We start from the raw sequence: 8,191 nt of genomic DNA, 5'->3' as shown, positions 1-8,191 counted from the left end.
AACATTTGACACTTTCCCCTGAAAATCATTAAGGACTGAGCATCCTTCTTAACGTGGTTTCATTATGGAAGCAATATTGGTGGGGTGGTTATTAGAAAAAAAAAAGGGCCTCATGCCAGCTATCTGAAACGGTGACCTTCCCTCCGGCCCCCTCCCTTGCTGGAAATCATCACCACACAAACTACCCTTTCAACGTATAAGATGTCTCTTCGTGAATTTTTTGATGAGCCTCTTTTTCGGGCTGTATTATGCTCTTGGACTTTGGCAAGCTGAAGGTTGCTGATGGCTTTCACAAGCAATGACACGTGAAGAAAAAAGTGGATGCTGGCAGGGCCCTGAGCTGGTGGGACTCAAGCCCACTCTTCCTTGTAAACTCTACAGTCAGGGCAGTGGAGTTGCATGTCCCAAGCCACGTGGTACTTGAGCGTGCACAGTGGCAACTCCAGTCAGTGCTACCTACAGCTTTTTGCTGTTTCTGCCCTCTTAAAACAGCAGGTCTGCAAGCAGCAAGTATGTCCAGCTGTGCCTGTCGGGATACAGCCACAGCAACACTGTACTGGGTATTATTTGTTCTCCTGCAGGGGTCTGAAGGGCTGGTGCTGGACTAGGACTCCACCACACCAAGGGTGTTAAGCTAACAGAGCAAAAGGCCAGTTTCTGACTGTCACAACCTAAAGGGTTACCTGGCCTACAAGTGTGGAGAGATCACGATTGCGGGTTTGTAGGATTCTGTAATACGTAAGGACACGGAAGCTTTATCCTCTAAATTTTTCTATCACAGATTACCACAAATACCACAAAAATCACCACAAGCAAGTATACTACCAGAAAAACCGCCACTAGCAAACATACCTATGATTAATAAAATGAATGTGAATGAATATATATCAAGCTGTTACAAATTGCTATCAGCAATCAATAATATAGTATCAATCAATAGTATTGTATCAATCAATAGTAGCATCAATTAGTATTGTAGTACGACCAATAACAGCAGCAGCCAAGTAGATATATACTATTACAGATTACCACAGTTTATCGTTAGTGAAGCAAACTTATCAACAATATAACAGCAGATATATTTATGATATATTACTTACATGAATATATATAATATCAATATGAAGTGAATTAGACAGAGTTCAGAAGGGGCCAAACCATGCCAAAAGGGGGGAAACAAACAGATCCCAGAGGGGGACCAACCATCCCCAGAAGAGGGGAGGACAGACCAAGCCAATAAGACAGCAGGCAGAGTCCCACTTCCAAAATGGTCCTCATCACAGACTCTAGTTTCAGCTAGGCATCACTGGGGCGAGCCCAAGAACTCATAGAAAATTCATGTGGGATTCAACTGGGAAGTTCTCAGAAAGAGAGAGGCTCCATTTTTGATAAAAGTTGAATATTTTTTACATCACAGAGAGATTAGAGGGAGCAGGACATTGAGCAGCCAATAGATGCTGTTAGTTTCCATTTTTCATCTGTAGCAGCCAATAGATGGTGTTGTTTTTTGTTCCTTCAGAGCAATTTTGTTTTTCAGACTGTTTTCCACCTTCTCAGGAGATAAATTGCTGTTACAGTCCCTTGTTTTGCACTTATCAGTGGTATCTGTGGATGTTTCTGGTTTCTAGGTACCCTGGCTGCACTTCAACGAGGCCAGATGCACTTTTCACGGATGTTTTTTTAGGATTCACAGGGCTAGTCCCCAGGCTTGCAGTTCCAGGCTGGCAGCCCTTTCTCTGTCAGTATTTTTGAATAGACAATATCTTGTGTTCAGTAATTTCCCCTTCTGACCAGGCCACCTTTATGGTGGCTCACTTCACTGACTAAATAGGTTATTTTTAATATCCGGTAACATGTTAAGTATACAAGATGTGGCTCCCACACCAACAGCATATTCAGTAGGGAAGTGGCTAAAGGATTAAAATCTCAGAATAGAATCTCCAAGTAAGAAAGATGCAACCAAGAGAAGGGCATATGGAGAAACATCTGACAAGCAGGCCTAGGCAAAAACCTTTTCTTTCAGAAATGCCAGAGCTCCAACAAAACCACTCTGAAACATTCTGACCAATTCCACCACTAAGCACTGTGCAGTTGCTACAATTTTCCATCCTGCAAAAATTAAGCATGGGCAGAGTCACCAAGAACTCAGCGATGCCTGTACTTTATTTGACATTTTAAAGCTAAACGTGTATAAATTACTGCAAAATCAAGACCAGATGTGCAAATGAGGGCAACCAGAAGCAGGGAATCTCTCTGAATTAATGAGCATTCCTATATTGAGTTGCCATGAACATTACCTTTCCCTCTCACTTGGTCCACAGAGCATCCAGGACAGCGGCTATGGCCAAGTGCAGAGCACCCTTCTCTGGTCCAACCTGTTGAGCAAACAAATGTACATCCACCAGTGTCACCCACAGTGGTTTGATGCTCACCAGTGTCTCAGTTTCTGTTAAATGATACTTTGTTCGCCAGAGATTAAAAGACAGCGCTGTTGATAACACAGCAAGGGGAAAAGCCACTGATACTGGAAAAAAGGAGGAATTTATATTGGTTAAAAGTTACAAAAGAAGTAGAAGCTGAAATGTAAGACTTGTAGCAAATACCCACCTGAAAAACCTCTGAATAGTCACTTTCACCCTGGCTTGCCTTAGCGCCAGATATATTCCCAATTTCCAAGATTAAAAATGGAAATATTTTGTGAAAGTGCACAACTTATATGTTTGTTACTGTCCTTTTCACAACAGCACCCCCAATGTGTCTTACCCAGCAGAGTTGCCTGTCGCTGCTGAGTGCTCTGTAGAAGCCTCCGAAGTTCTCAACAATTTCTCCCATGTCTCTATCGCCTACTTGACTAAAGAAAGCCTTGACAGCACTTATGACCGCAAAGCATAGCAGAATTTACTGCCTCATTACAGCCAAATGCCTGTAACAGAATGACTTTGGGCCCTTCCCTCAGCTGATACTTTGAGAAGTAACCTTTTCTGACAGTCTATGAATTTGAAGTATCAGCATGGAACCATTCACTTTGCACCCAGATCTGAGTGGCCACTGTCAATTTAGTTGCATGGCCATGTTTCGTCTTACACTTGCCTGTTTCCAGATGCTGACCCCTTCCTCAAAAAAATTAATAGTTACAAAGGGCTTTCAAGATGAAGAGTTGCCCCTGTATCACCTCCGACTCCACAGAGGAGGAAAATGGCCACCCTACACTGACAGCACAGAACACTGTGAAAGAAATAGAGGCCATCAGATCCCATCTCCTCTGAGGAAAACAGTGTTTCTATAAATGAGAGTGCCTTTATATACCATCCCTTTCAAGCAACTGCTGCATCTAACAGACTTGTTTTGGTAATTGCAGTCAAGTTCAAGTTCCCATTTCCTCATAAGGCATTCTGTTTCTGGCAGTGAGATAATGGCAGTTGTGGTCCAGCTGTTTCAAGTTCCCAAGACTCAGGGCTGAGACTGAACTCTTGTTTTTTTTCCAGTCCCGCATACCACTACTCAACGTCAACATATATTCCCAGCAAGGGTTTTTCTTTGGGTAAACCACACGCAAATCATGTCTGGCAAACTGCAGAGTGTCAGAGAAAGGACAGACACAGCATGAAGCCTCGTGCCAACCATCATTTTCTTTAGGAGCATGGAATAAAGAGAGTCTCATAAGACATATGAGACTGCGTGTTCATCCTGTGAGGTCTCCCCTGTTCAGGGTATTTGCTTGAGATCTGAGAAACCAGTGTCTGAACCTCAGTTTTGTAGGAATCTTTTTGTGTGATTGTGGGCAAGATGCTTTACTTGCCTGTGTCCCAGTTCCTCTGCTGTTCCTACCTGCAGCGTGGGACGAAGAACATCCCATCCCACTTTCCTTGGATGTGATGAATCATGTACTACAATGGCTGAGGTCATTTATGTATCTAGGCAGGTTATACCAAGTACTTTTCACTCACGATGACAGAAGGGTGTTCAGCATTTTATATGATAGCAGACCAGGTGATACACAGACTCCAATCTTAGGCTGACTAAAGATAATGGTTTATCCTTAAAGAAGCTTAAAATAACTGAGTATGTACTTGCCAGATTGCTAAGTGATTTTTTAAAAAAAAGTAGATGTTTCTGTAAGAAACAATTTTAAAGGTAGATTGAAGGAGGAAAAAGCATGATATCATCAAGTCACAGGTTTTGTGGGTGTTCAGCTGATTGCTTAGAGGGTCTTGACATATTCAGCAGTGTCTGTGAAACACCAGACTTGAGTGGCGAAGAAGGAATTGCTCATTCTGTGGTCTAGGGCACTGACTGGCTGAAAGGGTACTAGAAAGCCCTTCAAAAGCACTAGAAAGCCCTTCTAAAGCACTGCTGCAAAACAGTTACGTGTGGAAGTTACATGTGGATCAAGAAGGGAGCAATGAGAACTGCAGAGAAACTTGCACATGTGCTCCCAGGGCGCTGCTCGTAGAACAGCATCGCAGCCGCGTCCTGTCGTAACAGACTGCTTTGCCCAACAAAAGCCTCCTGCCTGCCTGGCCACGTGTACCACAGTGTCTGAGATGTGTCAGCCCAGCAAGCTGGGGAAGCAGACGCCGCTGATGATCACCACCATGCCCTACAGACCTTGGAGGCTGAGGTCAAGTGCTTACCCACGCATGGGCTGTCTGTGTGGTGGCTAGCTGCACCCAGGGCCACCTGGGCCAGCCCCAGGCTGAGTATGCCAGGGGCTGGCAGGGTTTTCCACCACAAGCTCCACGCTGCCTGCACTAATGATTGATTCACTGGCTTTGTGGCAGCCAAACTGCTCTGCGGGGCCCTCAAGCTTTATCCAAGTTTTTCCATTTTTTTTGGAGTAGCTCAGGTGTCCATTGTGGGGGATAATGGGAAATTCCTGCAGGCTTTTCTTAGGAAATCACCTCTCCAAGCTCAATACCAGGAATCAAGGTTGGTAGGCGACGTAAAAGCTGCCCATCTGAAAGGAAATTCCCAGTAGACCAAACTGGATCCTGTCTGCTGCTTGATCACAGTCTTCAACTTGGTCCTGGATGAGTCAAAATACCTTTCCTTCCCTTGCCTTAGTTTGCCATCCAGACTTAATGAAGCTGATCTCGTTTGTGAAGTATTTGAGAGTGAGAAATGCTATATATTAGGTAAAAAGGGTTGTTGGGTAAGATGGCCAATGCCTTGGAAACCCCGAAGAGAGATGCTGCCTATCAGTAGATTTCTGCCTATTGCCTGGCATAACAGGGTCTGTCTTGGGGCAAAGAACAAACGCGAGTTGTGCTATTTTGTCGATAAATCAAGAGCACAAGGCAGGCTGGCCTGTCAATGTCAACGTGTATCCCACTATCTTCCTGAATGCCATTTGTCATCCCCCAAGCTGCAGAGAGGGTCATTCCTTCTCACTTTAATGATCAATTGAACTCGGGGGGCATATCTATTGCTAAGCACACACCCACTTGCTCTTCAGAACACATAGCAGCAATCTGAAAAGGCTGGGGCCATTCTAATGACAGTGGCGCCAGAGATTATATTTAGCCTATTAGTAATCTACTTATTATAACCTTAAACCCACCAAAGCTATTGATTGAACTTATGTTTCATATGGAAAAAAAATCTCCCCTTGCAAATGGTAGTCCTTTGACAAAGGCAGCAAGATTAAATGCACACCTTTTGATGCAGTCACCTTAACAAATAACACTAAATTAAAATGTAAATACAGAAACTATTTCTATTGCACTTGCAGTCTTTTAGCACAAAGAAAAGAGTATACGTTTCTGCTAGTCATAAGCCAATTTGAAAGAGGGAGCCATTCCAGAAGCGAAGAGGGTAATACAGAACGAAATCAAAGCTCCAGTGGACGTGGTACGGATCTGACCTTGCTATAACAAGGGTGCTCAATTTGCCAGGCACCTTCCATTTAAAAAAGTAAAAAAAAAAAAAGGTACATAAAGCTGCTAAAGGCTTCTAATGTTTAATTCTGTGAATTCTCATATGTGTTCATGCGATTACTGCACAGCCACATGATGGAGAAATAATAATGGCCAGCTGTGGTGAAGAGTGAGCATCTAGGCTAGAACTGAGAGAAGGCGGCGGGTAGAGGGATGTAAGGGATGTAAGTCATCTAGTCACCAGCTTCCACTCTCAGAAACGTGAGCCAACACTCTTGCCTTTTCTCGGGAACTCTTCAGAAGGACAGAACCATTCCTGGCCTCCTTGCCAGGAATGAAGAGGGGCTGCAAACTAGCACGGTCATTCCCTGTTCAACAACCCACCTTGAGCATCTCCATGAGTGGCATACTGCACAGACGCGGGGAAGCAGGGAGCCATCCTCACTGTTTTCATAATGAAGCAGCCAAATGATTACATGTTCTCCTTATTTGCGGCACTTTTATCATAGGAGTCAAGCTGAACTGAGATTTATCCTTTTTTGGTTTTGAAAGAGGAGAAATGCTTCCTTACCCAGCAAATGCAATCCTGGTGCTTCCAAACACTGAAGCTGAGAGAAGGATCATCAGCCACGGAGCCCCTGCAAGGCTGCCCCAAATGTGAATAAATGTGGAGGTATTGAATGAATGGCGAATGCAGCAGCTGGCACCTGTTGAGGTTCAGGAAAAAAGTGAGTTGTTAGCACACACGGGATGGATTTTCAGGGCAAAATGTAAGATGCACAGATCTACCCATTTCCCAATATGTACTTACCAGTAGCCTCAGCTAGAGGCTCAATAACCTAGCAGCAGGACACAAAGGAGAGGGGTGAAGTGCTCCTAGTGGGAGTAGCTTTTCGATAAAAAAAGGAATGCTTTCACAGCAGTCAGCTTCGGTGTCGATACACGACTGATTCATCATCAAGAGTGCTTGTATTCAGGTTTCCCTTTTAAATTTCCAGTCTGTTCCTCAGAGCCTACTGAGTTTAATTAGGTAACTGTCCTCTCTCCTTTAAAAGCAACAAATCAAAAGCAACATGATGGCCAACGCGTGCTTCTACTCGCTTGAAGTAAATGAAATACTAAGAGATGGACAATGTTCTGTAAAAGCACACAGTGCTATGAATACTTTAATCCCCCAGCAACAGTGGTTATTACAATTTGACTAAAAAAAATGCCTTTAAATTAAAAGAGAACATAAAAAAACCCAAACAAAACACCAACACGCTACCTACAAGAAGCATGTTTGCATGCAGAACTGACAGGGAAAAGAAGTTTGAAGAGTAGGACCAGTAAAGAACATGGCTCCCATGGGTAATGCCTAAGCTCTGTTAAGTTCCCAGGCACGCCGCACCCATATGGAAAGGAGGGAAACCTAATGCAAAATCCCGCATCCACATACATCCACTAGGAAAGACATGCTAAGCTACTTGCCAGAGTGTCTGAAATGCCATCACTCTGGGGCTGAGCTCCAGAGGCAAGCATCCCTGCCAATTTGGGATCCGAGGACCACTATCTCTCTGGTTAGGCTCTCTGTATCATTTCATTTTTTTTTCCCTAGGAGCTGATCAAGGTTCATTCTTACAAATGACAGCAAAATGATGCTCTTTTTGTATTGTGACTCCCCAGCTAATATGAAGGGGCTCTGCTAGGAACTGGTCAGGGTGAACTGACCAGAACCACCATGGCGAGCAGAAGCAGCACTTGGCATTCATTAGCCTGGCTCCATTTCCACACAAGGGAACAGATTCTCCTCGTTTCCCCTGTGTTTCTACCTCCTTTTCAAAAGAGGACAGAGAGGAGAACGGATGACACCTGCTATGCCGCACCCCTCAACCTGCTTCCCTCTGCCCGTGAAGCAGCACAGAACTTAGTACCTCAGCTGCTGAACTCCGTCCTTCCATCTCACTCTCCCCCTTTCCCTCCCCTGCGCTAAGGTAGAAGCAGGGAAGCTGTTGATGTTTCTCCAGCTAACACTCTCCCTGTTAAGGGTCAGTAGGAAAAAGTGTAGAGAAGAAAAAGAACCCAGTCCTTAAGTAAATGCTTAAGACTGTGGCTGAAGTCCCCCAGTGGGTTCTGCTCCCCACTCTCAACAACATCCTGACCACCTGTGTAAGATCCACCAGCTATCCCAGATTCTTCAACAGAGTCCAGGTTTTACACTCGAGGCTGTTACATCAAAAATAGATGCAACCATCCCATTCCTACCTACCGTCTTTTCCAACCCTGTCTTGAAAAGGCTCCTGCCAGAGATGCACGTCATGGGGGTCTCCAGCCTC

The sequence above is a fragment of the Chroicocephalus ridibundus genome, chromosome 2 (assembly GCF_963924245.1).
Source record: "Chroicocephalus ridibundus chromosome 2, bChrRid1.1, whole genome shotgun sequence".
In the NCBI taxonomy this organism is placed as follows: Eukaryota; Metazoa; Chordata; class Aves; order Charadriiformes; family Laridae; genus Chroicocephalus; species Chroicocephalus ridibundus.
Note: the sequence above shows the minus strand (reverse complement) of the source record.